The 23,276-nt window shown below is 44.7% G+C and overlaps 1 protein-coding gene across 1 annotated transcript in view; it reads right to left on the bottom strand.

Moving 5' to 3' along the window:
- PRXL2A (peroxiredoxin like 2A) overlaps window positions 1-7,826 on the bottom strand; it is a 40,829-nt gene extending 33,003 nt beyond the window's left edge. The window contains exon 1 of the mRNA XM_063958769.1: window positions 7,440-7,826. The gene's annotated coding sequence lies outside the window, so the exon portion shown is untranslated. The remainder of the gene's footprint in view (window positions 1-7,439) is intronic.
- Between the last annotated feature and the right edge of the window lie 15,450 nt (window positions 7,827-23,276).

Below are 23,276 nucleotides of genomic sequence, written 5' to 3'. Positions count from 1 at the left end.
GCGCCGGGATCCTGAGTGCCAACATTCCGTAGTAGACCCAACGTGTGCTCTGCTCCAAACATGGCATATGGAACAAATTAAGAAAAATTAAGTAAAAACCTTAAATGTAGTCGGCAAATTATGATTTACAACTGTATTACCCATGAAACCCTGGCTCTGACCCAGGATACTGTACATGGGTTGGAGCCATGGGGTTCATACTTACCACTTTCATACTGCTGAAGGGTCTTGAATCCTCGCCGTTCGCACAGGACACTTGAAGATGATATAATCTCCAGGCACTCCTGAGCCTGCAAATAACCAGCCTTTTAGGCATGACCCAGGTCATGTATGACCAAGGTCTGCCTTTCACACTGCAACAGTTCCAGGTCGACCCTTTCACACCAAGCCAGGACACACATTGCGCTAGCTTGCCCCGCAATAACCCGGGTTCTCAGTTCCGTTTGAAAGGGATATACTGTAAGTTAACTTTACAGGAAATAATTACAATTACTAACTATACCCAGATCTAATGAATGAGTTTAGCTAATGTAATACTTATACTCAATATATGGTACCGTTTTATGATGGTAGGATATTATATATATGCATGATAGTTATTATGGGGACTTTAATGAATTCTTCTCTGACTAAAAAGGAAACATTTAATATTCTGTGTAATAATTTGCAGCAGTTATGAAGCGGTTGCCACCAAGATGTAGTTATGTAACCAGTGGTCAGGAGACCGCCGGTCACAATACCGACGCCTACATCCCGCCCCCTCACAATCCTGACAGTCGGCATGCCAACTAACAGGGACTATTCCCACTCGTGGGTGTCCACGACACCCATAGACTGGGAATAGAACCTGTGGCCACCACGCCCGGTAGGTTACGGTAGCGGAGTGTTAAAAATATTTACCCCATCCTACGTCAGGCTCTTCAATGTCGAGATGCCAGTGTCGGTCACGTGACTGCCGGCATCCCGATGACCGGGATAACAAACAGGACCCATGTGTTGGACTGCCCTGCTTGTGTATAATTATGGCTGGCATATCTGCAGGAGGAATCATCAGTAACTTTGAACATGGAGAGATTGTTGGTACTGTATATAGGGGGTCATTCCGAGTTGTTCGCTCGTTGCCGATTTTCGCAACGGAGCGATTAAGGCAAAAATGCACATGATACATTTGATACATTGTGATATGGATATCACGTACCATGTGTAATGTGTTCTATATTTTCGCTAAGCTTATAATTTTTCACGCAGATACTCCAAAAAATTTTTTTAATGAATAACCTAATAAAAATGATTTTACCAGTATTGATAAATCATATTTCCACCCTCTGAATTAGAGTGCTCCCAAAAAAGAGCCTACTTTCCAACACTTCTTTGTTTTGGTTTTTTCTGTCTGCAAAAATGCACATGCGCAAGGTACGTATTTTAGCACAAAACTTAGTAGATTTACTCACGTCCGAACGAAGAATTTTCATCGTTGAAGTGATCGGAGTGTGATTGACAGGAAGTGGGTGTTTCTGGGCGGAAATTGACCGCTTTCTGGGAGTGTGCGGAAAAACGCAGGCGTGCCAGGATAAAACGCGGGAGTGTCTGGAGAAACGGGGGAGTGGCTGGCCAAACGCAAGGCGTGTTTGTGACGTCAAACCAGGAACGAAACGGGCTGAGCTGATCGCAGTGTAGGAGTAAGTCTCGAGCTACTCAGAAACTGCTAAGAATTATTAATTCGCAATAATGCTAATCTTTCGTTCGCAATTCTGCTAAGATACACTCCCAGAGGGCGGTGGCCTAGTGTGTGCAATGCTGCTAAAAGCAGCTAGCGAGCGAACAACTCGGAATCACCCCCATAGTTGGCAGAAGCTTCAGTGATGACAGCTGCAGAGAAGTAATGGGACTGTCTAATGTAATGCCAGCATGGAACCCAGAGGGAATAACCATCAGCAATGGGCAAGAGGATGTAGAATCACATGCCCAAGGCTTGCGATAGCTATGCATTAATTTTAATTGCAAGGCAAAACAGTTGAGCAACTGCAAATTATTTTAGTGGACATTAAATGGTCAACTTGTTGCAGCCAGTTTTATGCAAATATATTCATAAACATTCAGACAAGCAGGACATTGGTTGAACTACAAAAACAGCTTATTGCACCGACCAAAGCACATATGCATGTTCAGTGGTACACAAGAACAGGCAGCTGACTACTGAGCAGTAGAAGGTAATATGATCACATGAATCATCCTTCACCAATGTATATGTGTTGTCAACCATACGAATTTACCAGCTCTGAGTGCTTGGCTCAAACAGTGAATTGTTTTGGTGGTTATATAATGTTGCATTGAATATTTTACAGCCGAGATCTATGCTAAAGTTTACACTGTGGTAATGAGTTAACCCCATAATGACACATTTATGTGTTTAATGGTAGAGATATTTTCAAGAATGACAATGAGAATCTGTGGTCTCCAAATGAATGAGCATGACGAAACTACCCATATGTAATAGATTTTCCATTCACCAAATCTGAACCCAGTTGATTATAAATGGGATGGCATCAGAAACACTGTTTTCTTGTAGAAGAGTGGTGCTGCATGTCCCTATATAAATCTAGAAAATGGACACATGGTGACCCAATAACATGTTATATGATTTTATATTGTTGAATTAACTTTACAGTTCACTACCTGTAATGTCATATTTCTAGAAGTAGCCATAGATTTACTGCATATTTAAAAATATATGAAATTAGAATTGATTCTGAGATAGAGAGATAGAGAGATAGAGAGATAGAGAGATAGATACGTTATGGTGCTAGCCGCCTGATTTCTTCTAGATCTAATAAGACCAGTGAGTGCTACTATGCGTATGGAATATACTGTATATCAGCTACTGCCAAGTAGATTGTTCATGGCACCGGGATACTATACATGAATCTCAGAGTGCCAGCCCATTGCAATTATTATAAATATTTTTTTTCGGACCATTATACCAACAGGGACTGCAATTACATATTCAAATACATATTTTAATATGGAGTTGGGCCCCCTTTTGCAGCTATAACTGCTTCCACTCTTCTTGGAAGGCTTTCCACAAGAGTGTTTCTGTGGGAATTTGTGCCCATTCACTCTGTAGAGGACTTATGAGGTCAGGCACTGATGTTGGACGAGTAGGCCTAACTCGCAATCTTTGTTTTAGTTCATCCCAAAGGTGCCCGATGGGGTTGAGGTCAGGGCTGTGTGCAGGCCAGTCAAGTTCTTCCACACCAAAATCATCAAACCATGTAGGAGATTTAGAGTTGATCATAGCTGTGCTAAATTTACACAGGGTTAGCCCACCCCGCATGTCAGTCCCTGCCCCGTCACTGAAGTACAAAAGCATTGCACAGCAGTGTGTAGGCACCAACGATAAACAATGCGCGAACCTGCCGGGTCGCTTATACATGCGTGCCAATATGAACAATCTTGTCCATATTAGCATGCACTGCTATGGAGCCGGGTGATGGGGGAGTGAAGAAACTTCACTCCCCCGTCACTTCCGCCCCGCCGCCGGGTCGCCCGTATCAGCCGTCAGTCACCTCGGCGGCACATCGCAGGGTGTGTAGGGCCCCATAACTTGCAATATGACACATTTGTCATCTCCAGATTTCAGTAATAAATAAGCATTCTCATTATAGAAATCTCCTCACAAATCCATGGTTTAACTAAGAACATATATGGGGCTTGCAATATTTCCTAAAATAAAAGTGTATTTTGGGGGTGGGTGGTGGGGGGAATCCATTTTGTAAAATAGCTACTACAAAGTTATAAGACCTTGGCAGTGAACTAAGCATGCACAGCTGACCTGTAATATCCATGTGCAACCTGGCACTTGAATCTAGGTCAGCAGAGATTTACTAAAGTAATCTGCTTCTTTGTTAGTATGTTGAGGTTCTTCCTTGCTAAAAGTTTTCGCATTTCTACACTTAGAACTTTCGTAGATGCTTTTTAGCAAAATCTTACATGTCACAAGTCAGAACTGGGCATATTCTCTCTTTATCATTAATCTACCAACGAAAAACTAATCTCGGGTGTGACTATTGGCACGCTGGATGGAGCTGGCTACATCTGTACAATGCTGAACCCATTATGCATATACACAGACTGGGTCCTGCGCATTCGCCATCCACCCGCCATCAGAGTTGTAAGCAAACTATCAGGTTTGTGTAAAACTCTGAATCAGGCTGATGTATCAAGGTTAGAGAAGTTCACAATGGAAATCAGCACACTTCTCAGGCATTTGAAATTGCAGTGAGAATTAAGAAAACACTTTGTGTTACAGGTAGGAAAAAAAAAACCATAATGCGCTTTCCTAGCGTTTAGTTAAAATCTAATTTTTCCGTTTAGGTGAGTGGAGCAGACAGTGAGTGGAGCAGACATAGGGGGTCATTCTGACCCATTTGCTCGCTGCGTTTTCATACAGCAGAGCGAACGGGTCCGTGCTGCGCATGCGCCGGCTCCTTTATGCACCTGCGAGACGTCCGACAGCCATAGCAGGACAGCGATCGCCTCTGCCTGTCATAAGTCCTCTACAGAGTGAATGGGCACAAATTCACACAGAAACACTCTTGTGGAAAGCCTTCCAAGAAGAGTGGAAGCAGTTATAGCTGCAAAAGGGGGCCCAACTCCATATTAAAATATGTATTGGCGATCGATGGGCGGGAGGGGGCGAAACAGCGGCGTTTGGCCGCTGTTTCGTAGGCGAGGTCTGGCCACGCCAGCGTTGGCCGGACCTCGCCTACAAAACAGCGGCCAAACGGGGGGCGGGCCGCAGTGGCTGTGTGACGTCATACGCAGCCGCTGCGGGCCAGGGAGCGAGGAGTAGCTCTCGGCCAGCACGCTAAAGCTGCGCTGGCCGGGAGTTACTCCTGAAGTGCAAAGACATCGCCGCTGTGCGATGCCTTTGCACTTCTGCAAGGGGGGCCCGTACTGACATGCGGGGCGGACTAGCCCCGTGCTAGGCATCCCCCCGCATGTCAGGAAAGTTGATCGTAGCTGTGCAAAGTTTTGCACAGCTACGATCAACTCGGAAAGACCCCTATAGGGCCTAATTCTGAGTTGATCGCAGCAGCAAATTTGTTAGCAGTTGGGCAAAACCATGTGCACTGCAGGGGGGGGGGGGCAAATATAACATGTGCAGAGAGAGTTAGATTTGGGTGGGGTGTATTCAAACTGCAATCTAAATTGCAGTGTAAAAATAAAGCAGCCAGTATTTACCCTGCACAGAAACAAAATAACCCACCCAAATATAACTCTCTCTGCACATGTTACATCTGCCCCCCCTGCAGTGCACATGGTTTTGCCCAATTGCTAACAAACTTGCTGCTGCGATCAACTCAGAATGACCCCCATAGGGCCTAATTCAGAGTTGATCGCAGCAGCAAATTTAGGAACACCATACTCACTGTGAAGCATGGGGGTGGAAACATCATGCTTTGGGGCTGCTTTTCTGCAAAGGGGACAGGACGACTGATCCGTATTAAGGAGAGGATGAATGGGGCCATGTATCGTGAGATTTTGGCCAAAACCCTCCTTCCCTCAGTAAGAGCATTGAAGATGGAACGTGGCTGGGTCTTCCAGCATGACAATGACCCCAAACACACCGTCCGGGCAACTAAGGAGTGGCTCCGTAAGAAGCATTTCAAGGTCCTGGAGTGGCCTAGCCAGTCTCCAGACCTCAACCCAATAGAAAATCTGTGGAGGCAGTTGAAAGTCCGTGTTGCTCAAAGACAGCCCCAAAACATAACAGATCTAGAGAAGATCTGCATGGAAGAGTGGGCCAAAATACCTGCTACAGTGTGTGCAAACCTGGCCAAGAACTACAGAAAAGTAAAACGTTTGACCTCTGTAATTGCCAAAGTTATATTACAAAGTATTGAGTTAAACTTTTTGATTGTCCAAATATTTATTTTCTGCAAGAATATACAAATAAAATTATAAAATTGTTTAAAAATGATTTCCTGTTTTGTTTTTTTTACAGATTCTGTCTCTCACAGTTGAAGTGTACCTATGATGGAAATTACACACCTCTCATCTTTTTAAGTGGGTCAACTTGCACAATCGTTGGCTGTCCAAATACTTTTTTTGTGTGTGTGTGTTTTACCCCTAAGGGTTCTTTTACCCATATTGCCACATGGGTATTGTGTTGTGTTCTTGTTATGCTCCTTGAGTCACAGGGTACAGCAGGTGACTTTAAATGAGTTGCAATAAGCACTTTCTTTTTTTATATTGCACCAGTCACTTTAAGATAAAGTGCACTTTATTTGTTCATTTCACCCTCTTTCTGCCCGTGTGAAAAATCATCTCTGGATGAGTATACCAGACCGGGACAGAGGATATAGGAAGAACCATCTTTCTTGAAAGAATCTGATAAGAACTTGCTATTCACATATATCTGGTACGCATATGCTAATCTCTAGGAGGATTTATGATGCACAGATCACTTTATGAGCACTGAAGGTGCAGGAATTTTACTATCCATGAACATTTCTTAAAGGACCTATTGAAATATACAGCAGGTCAATTGAAAATCTCTGCTGCCACTTTATTTTGGAGTGCTATTGTTATATACTGTACACATATCTGTGTGATGATTGGTTTTATTATTGTTCATTGAATTTTAAGGTTGAGAGCTTTTTTCACTATATATATATATATATATATATATATATATATATATATATATATTTATTTTATTATTGCCTGTGATTACAAATGTACCATTAAATGGACTATGAATCTTTTTAGCTCCCTACAATAGCCATAACCATGCAGGGTAAAGCAATAGGTCTAATCATGACCCTTTACTTACAGTACAATCATAGCAAGCTTGGACTTTTGTCCCCTAATTAAAACACATACACACTGCTAACGTGTTAGAATAAACCTGTGTGGACGTTGATTTACATGTAGAAATTCACAATAATTACAGCTCTGTAATAAGCCATCAGCACATACATTTAGTGAGCAGCAACTCGAAGGGTCCGACTCAATTAGCTGTGGGACTTACCACATGACTGCAGCTCCGGGTTTTCCAGTAGGAGCTATTTGAGTACTGGATAATTTCAACCCTGTGCTATGGAGTTACACCGCATGGTAAGCCCCAGAGGGTGCACCTGAGGCTGCAAGGAAAAATCTGCATAGCTAATTGAATCTGCCCCTAAGCATTCAATAAAAGATTCATACTACACTTACTGTACATAAGCTAATTTTACTATTGCCTCTCCTATAGAACAATAAATCTTTCCTTTGTTGAAATGAATGGAAGTTAAAATACTGCATCAGTATATGAGTCTTAGTTATACTCCATCAATTAACCAGACATCTCCAATAATTCTATAGTGTAATATTTATAAAATAAGTGTAAGACTATGATTGATGGCAAAAATAAACATCAAATACTCAATACTTACATGAATGTTTTTTTCAGATGTCGTCTGATGTCAGAGCAGCATATCCTATCACCGACCTGTTTGTTCAAAACTGCATACATACACCTTTAGCAGCACCTGACTATCTGGCTAACTGACACTATCAGAGGCACAGGCAGTGTTACCACTTTCAGATTAGTGAACTCCTTCCTGTGACCTGTTTTTCTGGTGTTTCCCGGTCAGAAAGCTCAACATTCCCTGTTTTTTATCCTGTGCATATCTTGTTGTTGTTAAAACACTAGGGCAGATGCATCTATAGCTAAATACAATACCAAAGCTGACAAAACTAGGTGCCTGTGTGATTTCCTTGTTTTGCAGTCTGCAAATAAGCTGCTAGAGTGAGACAGCTGAATGTAGTCTACCTACTCCCCTCCCCTCCCCTCTCCACCTCCCTCCCTATTTGTCTCCATCCCTCCCCTCTCTCCATGTCCTTCCTTAACTGTGGATGAAACACTATGAGCAAGGCATTTGTACAGTCTAACCTAAGATGCCCACAGACCAGCCTCTGGCAATACTTGTTACATAACAGTCTTTGAATGCCAGAATTAAGTGAATTTAAAATCAAGTAATGTAGATTTTGGTACAACTGCTTTTTATTTAACAAAACAATTGTCAACATATAATCATTTTCTGTAGTAGTAAAATCATTGTCAATACAATTCTGGTAACAGTTTAAGGGGTCTATTTACTAAGCCTTGGAGAGTGATAATTGGAATGAGATAAAGTCCCAGCCAACCAGCTCCCAACTGTCATTTTTCAAATCTAGCCTGTACATGACAGTTAGGAGCTGGCTGGCTGATACTTGATCTCCATCCACTTTATCTCCATACGAGGCTTAGTAAATAGACCTTTCTCTATCGTCCTAAGTGGATGCTGGGGTTCCTGAAAGGACCATGGGGAATAGCGGCTCCGCAGGAGACAGGGCACAAAAGTAAAGCTTTTACAGGTCAGGTGGTGTGTACTGGCTCCTCCCCCTATGACCCTCCTCCAGACTCCAGTTAGATTTTTGTGCCCGGCCGAGAAGGGTGCAATTCTAGGTGGCTCTCATAAAGAGCTGCTTAGAGAGTTTAGCTTAGGTTTTTTATTTTACAGTGATTCCTGCTGGCAACAGGATCACTGCAACGAGGGACAGAGGGGAGAAGAAGTGAACTCACCTGCGTGCAGGATGGATTGGCTTCTTGGCTACTGGACATGAAGCTCCAGAGGGACGATCACAGGTACAGCCTGGATGGTCACCGGAGCCACGCCGCCGGCCCCCTCACAGATGCTGAAGCAAGAAGAGGTCCAGAATCGGCGGCTGAAGACTCCTGCAGTCTTCTTAAGGTAGCGCACAGCACTGCAGCTGTGCGCCATTTTCCTCTCAGCACACTTCACACGGCAGTCACTGAGGGTGCAGGGCGCTGGGGGGGGGGCGCCCTGGGAGGCAAATGAAAACCTTTAAAAAGGCTAAAAATACCTCACATATAGCCCCAGAGGCTATATGGAGATATTTACCCCTGCCTAAATGTACTAAATAGCGGGAGACGAGCCCGCCGAAAAAGGGGCGGGGCCTATCTCCTCAGCACACGGCGCCATTTTCTGTCACAGCTCCGCTGGTCAGGAAGGCTCCCAGGTCTCTCCCCTGCACTGCACTACAGAAACAGGGTATAACAGAGAGGGGGGGCAAAATAAATGGCAATATATTAATATAAAAGCAGCTATAAGGGAGCACTTAATCATAAGGCTATCCCTGTCATATATAGCGCTTTTTGGTGTGTGCTGGCAGACTCTCCCTCTGTCTCCCCAAAGGGCTAGTGGGTCCTGTCTTCGTATAGAGCATTCCCTGTGTGTCTGCTGTGTGTCGGTACGTGTGTGTCGACATGTATGAGGACGTTATTGGTGTGGAGGCGGAGCAATTGCCAAATATGAGGATGTCACCTCCTAGGGGGTCGACACCAGAATGGATGCCTTTATTTGTGGAATTACGGGATAGCGTCAACTCGCTTAAGCAGTCGTTTGCCGACATGAGGCGGCCGGACACTCAATTAGTGCCTGTCCAGGCGCCTCAAACACCGTCAGGGGCTGTAAAACGCCCCTTGCCTCAGTCGGTCGACACAGACCCAGACACAGGCACTGATTCCGGTGGTGAAGGTGACGAATCAACCGTATTTTCCAGTAGGGCCACACGTTATATGATTTTGGCAATAAAGGAGATGTTACATTTAGCTGATACTACAGGTACCACTAAACAGGGTATTATGTGGGGTGTGAAAAAACTACCAGTAGTTTTTACCGAATCAGAAGAATTAAATGACGTGTGTGATGAAGCGTGGGGTGCCCCGATAAAAAACTGCTAATTTCAAAGAAGTTATTGGCTTTATACCCTTTCCCGCCAGAGGTTAGGGAGCGCTGGGAAACACCTCCTAGGGTGGACAAAGCGCTAACACGCTTATCAAAACAAGTGGCGTTACCCTCTCCTGAGACGGCCGCACTTAAAGATCCATCAGATAGGAGGATGGAAAATATCCAAAAAGGTATATACACACATGCAGGTGTTATACTACGACCAGCTATTGCGACTGCCTGGATGTGCAGTGCTGGGGTAGTTTGGTCAGAGTCCCTGATCGAAAATATTGATACCCTGGACAGGGACAATATTTTACTGTCGTTAGAACAAATAAAGGATGCATTTCTTTATATGCGTGATGCACAGAGAGATATCTGCACACTGGCATCACGGGTAAGTGCTATGTCCATTTCGGCCAGAAGAGCTTTATGGACACGACAGTGGACAGGCGATGCGTAGAGGAGTTATTTGGGGTCGGTCTATCGGATTGGTGGCCACGGCTACGGCCGGGAAATCCACCTTTCTACCTCAAGTCACTCCCCAACAGAAAAAGGCACCGATCTTTCAACCGCAGCCCTTTCGTTCCTTTGAAAATAAGAGAGCAAAGGGCTATTCATATCTGCCACGAGGCAGAGGACGAGGGAAGAGACAGCAACAGGCAGCTCCTTCCCAGGAACAGAAGCCCTCCCCGGCTTCTACAAAAGCCTCAGCATGACGCTGGGGCTTCGCAAGCGGACTCGGGGGCGGTAGGCGGTCGTCTCAAGAATTACAGCGCGCAGTGGGCTCACTCGCAGGTAAATCCCTGGATCCTGCAGATAATATCTCAGGGGTACAGGTTGAAATTAGAGACAGAGCCACCTCGCCGTTTCCTGAAGTCTGCTTTACCAACGTCCCCCTCAGAAAGGGAGACGGTTTTGGAAGCCATTCACAAGCTGTATTCTCAGCAGGTGATAGTCAAGGTACCTCTTCTACAACAAGGGAAGGGGTATTATTCCACTCTTTTTGTGGTACCGAAGCCGGATGGCTCGGTAAGGCCTATTCTAAATCTGAAGTCCTTGAACCTGTACATAAAGAAGTTCAAGTTCAAGATGGAGTCACTCAGAGCAGTGATAGCGAACCTGGAAGAAGGGGACTTTATGGTATCCTTGGACATCAAGGATGCGTATCTCCACGTTCCAATTACCCCTCACACCAGGGGTACCTCAGGTTCGTTGTACAAAACTGTCACTATCAGTTTCAGACGCTGCCGTTTGGTTTGTCCACGGCACCTCGGGTCTTTACAAAGGTAATGGCCGAGATAATATTTCTTCTTCGAAGAAAAGGCGTATTAATTATCCCATACTTGGACGATCTCCTAATAAGGGCAAGGTCCAGAGAACAGCTAGAGATGGGTTTAGCACTATCTCAAGAGGTGCTAAAGCAGCACGGATGGATTCTGAATATTCCAAAATCCCAATTAATGCCGACAACTCGTCTGCTGTTCCTGGGGATGATTCTGGACACAGTTCAGAAAAAGGTTTTTCTTCCCGAAGAAAAAGCCAAGGAGTTATCTGACCTGGTCAGGAACCTCCTAAAACCAGGAAAGGTGTCTGTACATCAATGCACAAGAGTCCTGGGAAAAAATGGTAGCTTCTTACGAAGCAATCCCTTTCGGCAGATTCCATGCAAAGGGATCTGTTGGACAAATGGTCAGGGTCGCATCTTCAGATGCACCTGCGGATAACCCTGTCGCCGAGGACAAGGGTATCCCTTCTGTGGTGGTTGCAGGAGGCTCATCTATTGGAGGGCCGCAGATTCGGCATGCAGGATTGGATCCTGGTGACCACGGATGCCAGCCTGAGAGGCTGGGGAGCAGTCACACAGGGAAGAAATTTCCAGGGAGGGTGGTCGAGCCTGAAAAAGTCTCTTCACATAAGCATTCTGGAACTAAGAGCAATCTACAATGCTCTAAGCCAGGCGGAACCTCTGCTTCAAGGAAGACCGGTGTTGATCCAGTCGGACAACATCACGGCAGTCGCCCATGTAAACAGACAGGGCGGCACAAGAAGCAGGAGGGCAATGGCAGAAGCTGCCAGGATCCTTCGCTGGGCGGAGAATCACGTGATAGCACTGTCAGCAGTATTCATCCCGGGCGTGGACAACTGGGAAGCAGACTTCCTCAGCAGACACGACCTTCACCCGGGAGAGTGGGGACTTCATCCAGAAGTTTTCCACATGCTATTAAACCGTTGGGTAAAACCAATGGTGGACAGGATGGCGTCTCGCCTCAACAATACACTGGACAGGTATTGCGCCAGGTCAAGAGATCCGCAGGCAATAGCTGTGGACGCGCTGGTAACACCTTGGGTGTACCAGTCGGTATATGTGTTTCCTCCTCTGCCTCTCATACCAAAGGTATTGAGGATTATACGGCAAAGAGGAGTAAGACTAGTGGCTCCGGATTGGCCAAGAAGGACTTGGTACCCGGAACTTCAAGAGATGGTCACGGACGATCCGTGGCCTCTACTTCTGAGAAGGGACCTGCTTCAGCAGGGTCCTTGTCTTTTTCAAGACTTACCGCGGCTGCGTTTGACGGCATGGCGTTTGAATGCCAGATCCTAAAAGGAAAAGGCATTCCAGAAGAAGTCATTCCTACCTTGATAAAGGCAAGGAAGGAAGTCACCGCGAAGCATTATCGCCGTATTTGGCGAAAATATGTTGCGTGGTGCGAGCAGCGGAGTGCTCCGATGGAGGAATTTCAACTGGGTCGTTTTCCTACATTTCCTGCAATCAGGATTGTCTATGGGTCTCAAATTGGGATCTATTAAGGTTCAAATTTCGGCCCTATCAATATTCTTCCAAAAAGAATTGGCCTCAGTCCCTGAGGTCCAGATTTTTATCAAAGGAGTACTGCATATACAGCCTCCTGTGGTGCCTAAGGTGGCACCGTGGGATCTAAATGTAGTTTTAGATTCCTCAAATCCAATTGGTTTGAACCACTAAAGAATGTGGATTTGAAATATCTCACATGGAAAGTGACTATGTTACTGGCCCTGGCTTCGGCCGGGAGAGTATCTGAACTGGCGGCTTTGTTTTATAAAAGCCCTTATTTAATTTTCCATTCGACATAGGGCAGAGCTGCGGACGCGTCCGCATTTTCTCCCTAAGGTGGTATCAGCGTTTCACCTGAACCAGCCTATTGTAGTGCCTGCGGCTACAGACGACTTGAAGGACTCCAAGTTGTTGGACGTTGTCAGAGCCTTAAAAATATACATTTAAAGGACGGCTGGAGTCAGAAAATCTGACTCGCTGTTTATACTGTATGCACCCAACAAGTTGGGTGCACCTGCTTCTAAGCAGTCGATTGCTCGTTGGATTTGTAACAAAATTCAACTTGTACATTCTGTGGCAGGCCTGCCACAGCCTAAATCTGTTAAGGCCCATTCCGCAAGGAAGGTGGGCTCATCTTGGGCGGCTGCCCGAGGGGTCTCGGCATTACAACTCTGCCGAGCAGCTACGTGGTCAGGGGAGAACACGTTTGTAAATTTTTACAAATTTGATACCCTGGCAAAGGAGGACCTGGAGTTCTCTCATTCGGTGCTGCAGAGTCATCCGCACTCTCCCGCCCGTTTGGGAGCTTTGGTATAATCCCCATGGTCCTTTCAGGAACCCCAGCATCCACTTAGGACGATAGAGAAAATAAGAATTTACTTACCGATAATTCTATTTCTCGGAGTCCGTAGTGGATGCTGGGCGCCCATCCCAAGTGCGGATTATCTGCAATACTTGTACATAGTTATTGTTAACTAATTCGGGTTATTGTTTAGGAAGCCATCTTTCAGAGGCTCCTCTGTTATCATACTGTTAACTGGGTTTAGATCACAAGTTGTACGGTGTGATTGGTGTGGCTGGTATGAGTCTTACCCGGGATTCAAAATCCTCCCTTATTGTGTACGCTCGTCCGGGCACAGTACCTAACTGGAGTCTGGAGGAGGGTCATAGGGGGAGGAGCCAGTACACACCACCTGACCTGTAAAAGCTTTACTTTTGTGCCCTGTCTCCTGCGGAGCCGCTATTCCCCATGGTCCTTTCAGGAACCCCAGCATCCACTACGGACTCCGAGAAATAGAATTATCGGTAAGTAAATTCTTATTTTAGCGCTTGACAAATCCAACTGCCTAACAGTTTAATGTTTAAGCGCAAGCAACATACTGTAGGGACATTATCCAAAATAAGACATATATAGAATTTATATAAAATACGTACAGTAGTTACATAACACTAAACTGTTAACATTCTATTTTAAAACAACACATTACAGTACCACAAAAATGAATATTATTCTACAGAATATATAACAATAATATAGGGGCCCAATGTACTAATACTGCGCTTTACTCAGCTCTAACAAACATTCTGCATCGCCAATTATGGTTTAGTGTTGAAAAGTAATAAAAAGTGAGTCACCAGAGGTGATGTATAGCAACATAACATACAGTACTGCTGATTTGTGATATTATATGGAGCATATCCATAGAAGCGTGTGTTATACCACATGGGAAAGCTCTGGGTTTAATGCCTGGAGCTATTCAGTTAGTTAGCCTTTTCCCCATGTGGTAAAACATCTGTTAACCTGCAGAAACCCATTACTGATTCTGCATCAAGGGCCCGATTCAGCATAAAAAATAGCAAAACTACAACTCTTTTCCCTAGCATGCGGGGGGCTGCCCAGCACAGGGCAAGGCCGTCCCGGATGCCGGGTCCTGCCCCACTGCTAACATGTCAGCGCATCGCTATACAGCGATTTGCTCACATGATTAGGGTTACCCCCTGCCTACGCAGCCTAGCTGCGAAGGCAGTCGGAGGGCAGCCATCTTTTGGGTCGCTGCAGCTGCGTGTGATGTCATATCAATCGATAAATATTGATTTCCACACTTCTGCGGGGCTTATTGAATTTGCCCCCGAATGCGGTATCAAATTGGTTCCCCTGTGCATTTAATGCAGGTTCTTCCTCGCAGCTCCTGCCACTGGGTATTAGTGTTCTTCTGCGCATGTACTGAATCATCTTGTTACTGTGTGACATGGACGTTTTCCACTCAGCTCCAGAGAGACCCTGTGATTATGGACAATCTCATCAATATTAGTATGCACTGCTATGAAGCCGGGTGACGGGGGGAAACTTCACTCCCTCCGTCACCTCCCCCCTGCCGCTGGGTCGCCGGTCGGCCGTATCCACCGTCGGGCAGCTCGGTCGCCGAGTGTGTAGTGCCCGTAAGTTGCTGACATTTTTATGATATTGTTTTTCTATTTGTACCCAAATAAGCAGTCATCTTATGATACATTGTACTAATTTATTGTTACAATGCAATTGCTACAGTTTATATTAAACTCTAAATCAAGCTTTATGACTGCAGTCAGTTTTTAAACTTCTACAGTATATATTTTTATTATTATTTTATGTTTAAGGGTATTAACCGAATCCCCTTGTGGTGTCAGCTGCTGATAATATCTCAGGCGTAGCACCTATCTGTTTAGCGCACCTTATGTTTGTACGCAGATTCAAAACCGTGAGATGATAATGGTGGAGAACAGGGACGTTTTTACAGAGGAGCCCGTGTGCAGACTCCGGGTGGGCACCTCTCCATGGTGATGTAGATTTTTCAACATGGTGCCCGCCATGTTCCAGAGACTAAATTCCTACTGTGCATGCGTGATGGCCATTTTGCCAGTGATTTTTCACCGCAACTGGTGCTCCTCATGCAAGCAAAGTTGCACGGCTCACTCTCGCTGCATGGCATATTAAGGCTCATATATGAGGACACATCTGTATTCCAAAATATTCTGCTATAGGGATCACCCTGAAACTTATCTGGCTGCTGCCAGTTAAACTCCCATACCTACTATACTGATCTGGTGGCTATCTGTTGTGGTGGTGTCTCCTCCCAGTATATTCTCAAGCCTGTACACATACTTCTTCCAGAGATAGGACCAGTACACTCTAGAGATAGGACAAGTGAGAGCAGCGGGGAGCACAGCCAGAGGAAGACGGACCCAAGTGCCAGGAGCAATGGAGGCAGCACACACTTCAGGGAGGTCTGAATGGCTGACTGAGGCCTCCCTTAAGATCTCCCCAAAGATCTGACTCCACCGTCCTCATACCATCCTGTTACCTTGCTAAATGTCAACTTTAAAATACATTAATGGCCAAAATATTAGCAGACAGACTACAGATCTCTCTTGCCAAACCATCAGTTGGGCTTTGCCGGAGGTTGACATTCTGTGAAAGGCATCCATACAGCTATTGCAGTGATAATGGTGGCTAGTCACCAGTCTGATTCCACGAGCATTCTTTTGAGCCTTGATGCCACAAAGGCATTTCATATGGTATCTTTGCCCTCTCTTTATGAAATTTTAGACAGGGATTTTGCATTTTCAAGCTTTAATCACATTTGGTATACTCTTCCCACCACATTTTTAGTTAATGGAACTGTGGGAAACTAGTGATGTCCAGGGCATAAGACAGGGTTGTCCTCTTTCACCTTTGCTCATAAACTTGTCTCTGGATCCCATGCTTAGAATCTTAAAACAATTGGTCACTGTTTCAGGGTAGAAGTATTAGGAAGGAGGTTGTAAAGATATTGGCTTTTGTGGATGATGTCCTATTATTTGTATCAGACCCGAGGGGGTCAGGAATTTGGATCGGTGTCAGGTTTTGAGGTTAACTTTGAACAGTCTAATACATTCTACTTGAGACAGGGTTTAAGGAGACTCCAATTGGATAGACGACCAAATCCATTACATATTTAGGGGTGCAACGTCGCAAAAATCTCAGTAATTTATATGCTCTCTTGAACATTGTTATGCATAGTGTTATACAGGATGCAGAGTATTGGCGGCATCTTAACCTCTCGTACTTATGCTGAGTAAATTTGGTAAAGATGATCTTATTCCCAAGAATCCTTTACCCTCCCCAGTCTCTTAAAATGTTATTGTCTAGATGGGATGCTATGGAGAATGAGAGAATAATACACACTTTTATTTGAAATGGTAAGAGGGTGAGGATTGGCCTTGTAAAGCTTCAACAAAGTAGATCCAATGGTGGTATTAATTTACCTAATATTAGTGCTTACAGTCATGCTGCCCATCCTTGCTATTTGAGAGAATGTCTTCATAACAAAGATACAAACACCAGTACTACTGTACGTTGGAGGCTGCTTTCTTGAATGGGACCAGTTTAGCCTCATTGGTTCAAGCTAACCCATTATTAATGTATACCCGTAAAGTATTACATATTTTGTGCCACAAGCACTCCTTAAACCCATATGTAGCCCCATTTCTTCCTTTGATAAATAACCCAAATTTTCAAAATAGGACTGCAAGTTATCTTTTACTTTTTGGGACAGACAGGGTATTTCTTGTGTTTGACAACTCTTCTGAATTGTGTGATGGGGAAGCCATTGTTGTTTACACAGGCGGTGGAATAATATCCAATGCTTAGACCTTTCCTTATTTGTAGGCTTAACATTATGTTGCTGGTCTCTCCAAGGTGCTCTCACCGGATGACTGTAAAAACATTTTTAAATACTTGTTCATGAGTGAAAACCCTTTCTATAGAGCAAGCTTGATACATTATTCATTCCTTCATACTCCTTTACGGTATGATACACAGAAAACTGGGTTGGCACAATGGAGAGAAGAATTCCCATCTCTAACCACAAAGAAGCTGTTACAAACACCTGAGATATCTATTAATCTAATCTCTGCAGCATCCTTTGTATAATTATTTCTGAGCATATTTCATAGGACATATCTGTCACCTCATCGTATATACCTTATGGGGATGATGGAAGATCACTCATTCCCTAGGTATGGCTCTCAAAGGGCTGAATTAATGTACTGTTTATGTGTTCATTAATACAGGATTGTGAACTCAGGTATGAAGTTATGGCAATTATCATTTAGTTAATTGTCTACCCCTAACATCCAAATGGGCAATATTTGGCATCTTACCTGAAGAAGTACCACAGGGGGTATGGAATTTTTTGATTTTAAGAATGGGATGACTGGAGGCCTCACTACAAGAGGAGAGGTTTATGAGAGATTCTTTGAAACATGGGAAAGTTACATAGAGACCCTTTTCTCACTCACTCAATGAGCAGGTGTGGAAGTGTTTTAGGAATACACTATGGTATGAGGCATGTGTATATTCTCCCCGATTTCCCTCATTAGTGATTAGATCATGGTTGATCTGTGGACCTCTTTTTTTCTTAAACATGGATGGAAGGAAAGTGGAGGACAGGGATCCTATGTGATCTCTATGTGGTTTTATTTGCTTTTCCTTGTTATATGCTTATTATTACGTATTGCTGCTTCTGCTCTAATGGTAAATTGTTTTACCTGCAAATGGACTTGGCCTAGAGGCAATGGGGAGTGGTTTCCATGGGGTGGTTATGTGAGGATGTGGCACTTTAAAGTCCTTTTCTTAACTGCGCTTTAAATTTTCATTACCATGGGGTAATTTATACCGGTATTTTCAGCTATGTCATGCTTTACAAGCTCAGTCTAATGAGTGTGTTCCAGCTTTGTTGGAGTCTCCCATAAAGGCATTTCTATATACCCTGGGCCCTAAGTGTTTGGTTTCTCTTTTATATTCTTTTCTATTGGGCTCCCTGCATTCCAACACTTTGTCTTGGCTTTGATATAGGCTACTTAAGCAATGATGATTGGAGGTTGGCGCAGGTAGTAATTAACTTGTGAAGATTTCTTGCTGGGGGATACACAAACACATATTGTTACACATTAACAGTGCTGCTATAAGGAATATATAATATTAAGCTGGCAATTAAATTGTGAAAATTTCTCCTGCTGTGGGTTACATAGGCACACAGTTTCACACACTAACAGCACTGCTGCAGTGAGTATACTGTACATATGTCAGCTGGAAGTATAATGATTAAATGGTGAGAAATTCCTCCCACTGTGGGCAGTAGCAGATCTTGCCACGGGCAAGCAGGACTTTTGCCCGGGGTGCCGCCTTCCGGAGGGCGCAGGGCGCCATCCAGAGGGCGCCGCACCAGGGCAAGATCCGCTGCTGCTGTGTGCCCCCCGCTGCCCGCCTGCTGCCGCTGGCCGCTGCCCCCCGCTGCCGCTGTGAAGGGAAACTAGACGCGTACACGTCTAGTTTCCCTTCGTGGAGAGGTCCTTTACTGTGCGGTGCGCGATGACGTCATCGCGTACCGCACAGCATTTCAGTCTGTACAGGGGGCGTAAATGACCACACCCCCTGTACGAAGCCATGCCCCCTATTGCTGCCCGGGGCGCTCAGAGCGCCAGAACCGGCCCTGACTGTGGGCTGCATACCCATCGCGCACCGCACAGCAAAGGTCCTCTCCACGAAGGGAAACTAGACGTGTACGCGTCTAGTTTCCCTTCACAGCGGCAGCGGGGGGGCAGCAGCCAGCAGCAGCAGGCGGGCAGTGGGGGGCACACAGCAGCAGCGGATCTTGCCCTGGTGCGGCGCCCTCCGGATGGCGCCCTGCGCCCTCCTGAAGGCGGCGCCCCGGGCAAAAGTCCTGCTTGCCCGTGGCAAGATCCGCTACTGGCTGCATAGATATAAATTGCCGTTCCCAGTTTGTATCTCTGACTAAAGTGAAAGTTATGAGGATATACAGTATTAGCCAGTAAGGGTATTCCTCATAGTGGCCTGTGTAGTCATCTGATGCTGCTCGTTATCATTCTCGCACAGCAATATATATCATTGCTGGTTAATGATTATCTAATGTGACTCTCTGTGCTAGTCAGTTATATCCTTCATTATAGTATTTACAAGTGCTATAGTATTAAAGCAACCTCATGGTGGAAAAAGCAAGTAATTAAATTTTAATTAGCATTACTGCAGCATAGCAAAAGACTAACACGCATACAGTACTTCAATAAGCATTATCAAAGCAATTAATCATGTTACTATGATGCATACTTACCTACATTTTATTTCTCCTCTCCGGGAGAAGCCCGGAGGGGGGAAGGGGGCGGGGCTAAAATGACGCGATTTGCGTCATTTTAACCCCTTCTCCACCCGACGGACCCGCGAATGCAGGAGGTTATCTCTCCATCCTGCTCGCATCACTAGGGTGCGAGCAGGATGCGGGAGACCTGCCCACTCTTCCGGGGGTGCGGGGGGCTACCCCAAAAAATGGGAGCCTCCCGCAGCTTCCGGGAGAGTAGGTAAGTATGCTATAATGTTAACATTTTAGTCCATGCCAGCTCATAATAGAGGGCCTGATTCATACCTGATAGCTGTTGTGCAAATTTTCACAGCGGCAATTATTGAATGACTGCGCATGCTAATGCACCGCAATGCGCAGGCACATCACCAAACAGCGACAGGATGGTGTAAAAATTTAGATCATTAGGCATACGCAAGGTGATTGACAGGAAGAGGCCATTTGGGGGTGGTAACTGGCCGTTTTCAGGGTGTGTCAGGAAAACCGCAGGCGTTCTCAAGCATTTTCAGGGTGGGTGTGTGACGTCACCTCCGACCCTGATCAGCCTGTTTGTATCGCACTGTAGGAGTAGGTCCTGGGCTACACACAGACTGGAAAAATTATTTGATGGTGAGTGAGTTGCAAATGGATTTGCAGCTGTCTGGAGGAATTTTCGCACAGCGTACACATGCATTCACACACTCGCAGAGGGCGGGTTTTCACTCTCTATGTGCGGTGACTATCTGATCGCAGATATTAATAGCAGAAGGATGACTTTTGTGAGTGACATATTTCAGTGATGCCGTTGTCTAAGCAGGGCATATCATGCACCAAATTAAAGGTCTTGAGAGCTAATTCAGACCTGATCACTAGGCTGCATTTTCATACAGTGGGCGATCAGGTCTAAACTGCACATGCGTATGCACAGCAATGCGCAGGCGCGCCGTACGGGTACAAAGCAGATCGACGCTCAGCGATGGTTTTTTTGTGAAGGATCCATTCACACGGGCCTTTGCAAGGAGATTGACAGGGAGAAGGCGTTTGTGAGTGGCAACTGACTGTTTTCTGGGAGTGTTTGGAAAAACGCAGGCATGTCCAAGCGCTTGCAGGGCGGGTGTCTGACGTCAATTCCGGTCCTGAACAGGCTGAAGCGATCGCAGCAGCTGAGTAAGTCCTGGGCTTTGCAAACTCTGTTTGTACAGTTCTGCTACACATGCGTTCACACACTTGCACAGTTAAAATACACTCCCCCTGCTAGCGATCAGGTCTGAATTAGGCCCTTGGTACGTAGATTTGCAGAAAAATATGATGCTGTAATTGGTTGCTTCATTTCGGAGTTATGTTTGAAAACGTCTGCCTGCCATTTACAATGCATCATTATTGTGCTCTGGAAAATGTGACAGTTGTTGTACTCTACCTGTGCACCTGCTAAGTGACCTGGAACATGTGACCTGATGGGTGGTCTTGAAATTGTGACAGTTATTTGCAGCCACCCACTAAGCAGGGATCTCTTTTGAAATTCAACTCCTAAGGGCTTGAAAAGGGGTAAAATGTTCCCCCCACCAAACCTTTGCCAGGTTGAAACTGGGCACATCACTAGTAACAATATTAATAATAGTATAAAACTAATAGAAGCTAGGTACCTTAAATAAAGAGAAATGTACAGTAATAATAAATTCTAAATACACATGTAGTACAACAAACATAAGATTATCTCTATGTCTGTCTGTCTACCTATCTATCTAAATATATGTTTTATATATATTGCATGCACACAGGAGGGCACAGAGGCAGGATGTTTTTGGATATTGTGGAGTTCCGATGTTCATAAAAAGCTATTTACCAGTACAGCCGAATAAGGGAAATCCAGGTGGTCTGATGGATCTAGAGAGAAGTGTAGCAGAGCAGGATAATTAAGACTGTTGTCCTGGTGAATCATATTTCCACACAACAGTACATCTTAAGTGTTGTTCCAATATGGTGATGAACATCTTTAGTGAAAGCTGTATAAACTAGTACCAGAATACATGTTTATTCTTATTCCAAACGGTGTATAGAAATCCTGCAGATACCAGAGTAGAAAGTATCCAATTCTTGCCCTTTTTAATCCACTGTTCAGACATATTTGCTTAGCTATCACCATATGTGCATAAAGAGTGATATTATCACTGCAGTTTTACCTCATAAGAGTGGGCAGTGGAAATTGATGAGAAGTGGAATTTCAATAAAAAATTATTTACGTAGAATCATGTTTGTAAGCATGCCCATAAACTAAGCAAACTCAGACCACAATGGGGGTCATTCCGAGTTGTTCGCTCGCAAGCTGCTTTTAGCAGCTTTGCACACGCTAAGCCGCCGCCTACTGGGAGTGAATCTTAGCATAGTAAAATTGCGAACGAAAGATTAGCAGAATTGCGAATAGACACTTCTTAGCAGTTTCTGAGTAGCTCCAGACTTACTCGGCATCTGCGATCAGTTCAGTTAGTGTCGTTCCTGGTTTGACGTCACAAACACACCCAGCGTTCGCCCAGACACTCCTCCGTTTCTCCAGCCACTCCCGCATTTTTCCAAGAAACGGTAGCGTTTTTTCACACACACCCATAAAATGGCCAGTTTCCACCCAGAAACACCCACTTCCTGTCAATCACACTACGATCACCAGAACAAAGAAAAAACCTCGTAATGCCGTGAGTAAAATACCTAACTGCATAGCAAATTTACTTGGCGCAGTCGCACTGCGGACATTGCGCATGCACATTAGCGACTAATCGATCCGTTGCGAGAAAAAAATAACGAGCGAACAACTCGGAATGACCCCCAATATACTTTTCAAAGAGAATATCTACTCCACAGCGTGTTTGGGTGTGTTTTGACTGAATTATTTTGCATAATTGTAAATAAGCGTGTAAATGTATTTTTAGCATATGAAATTGTGCCACAATTGTTCTAAAATCTATAAATAAAAAAATCTGTATTTTTAAAATTAAACATATCACATTGTAAATACACACGCTCCTCACTTAACAACCTACCTGTTTAGTGACTGCTCAGACTTATGACCAGCTCTCCAACCAACTGGTACATACTGTAATTTTCATCATTTTCATAGATTGTTCTGTTCTGTAGTACTGTACAGTATGCTGCTGCCATTTCAAAGTGATTTATGCATGCGTACGTAAGATGTCCCCGGGAACATGACGCCCACGCATGCGCAGTAGACATTATGCCAGAGTCTACATGCTGCCAGAGAGGATGGAGCCCGCAGTGGAGGTTGCATGCGGGTCCCTTCCTCTCTTAAAACGCCCCTGGGGGAAGGTTAGAGTTAGGCTGCGGTAATGGGGGGATAGGGTTAGGGGGTTGGGTGGGTAGAATACTGAAATATAGAGAATGCCAATAGCACAGGATGTTGTCTAGAACAAAAAACTGGAAAAATAGAGGACTTCCTATTGTATTACAATGTGGAATAAATCACACGTTGTAACATGGGGTGTGCTACCACATAACAAATAATGATAAACATAGGACAAGAAT

The sequence above is a fragment of the Pseudophryne corroboree genome, chromosome 3 (genome assembly GCF_028390025.1).
Source record: "Pseudophryne corroboree isolate aPseCor3 chromosome 3, aPseCor3.hap2, whole genome shotgun sequence".
NCBI lineage: Eukaryota > Metazoa > Chordata > Amphibia > Anura > Myobatrachidae > Pseudophryne > Pseudophryne corroboree.
This window is presented reverse-complemented; position numbering and strand designations above follow the sequence as displayed.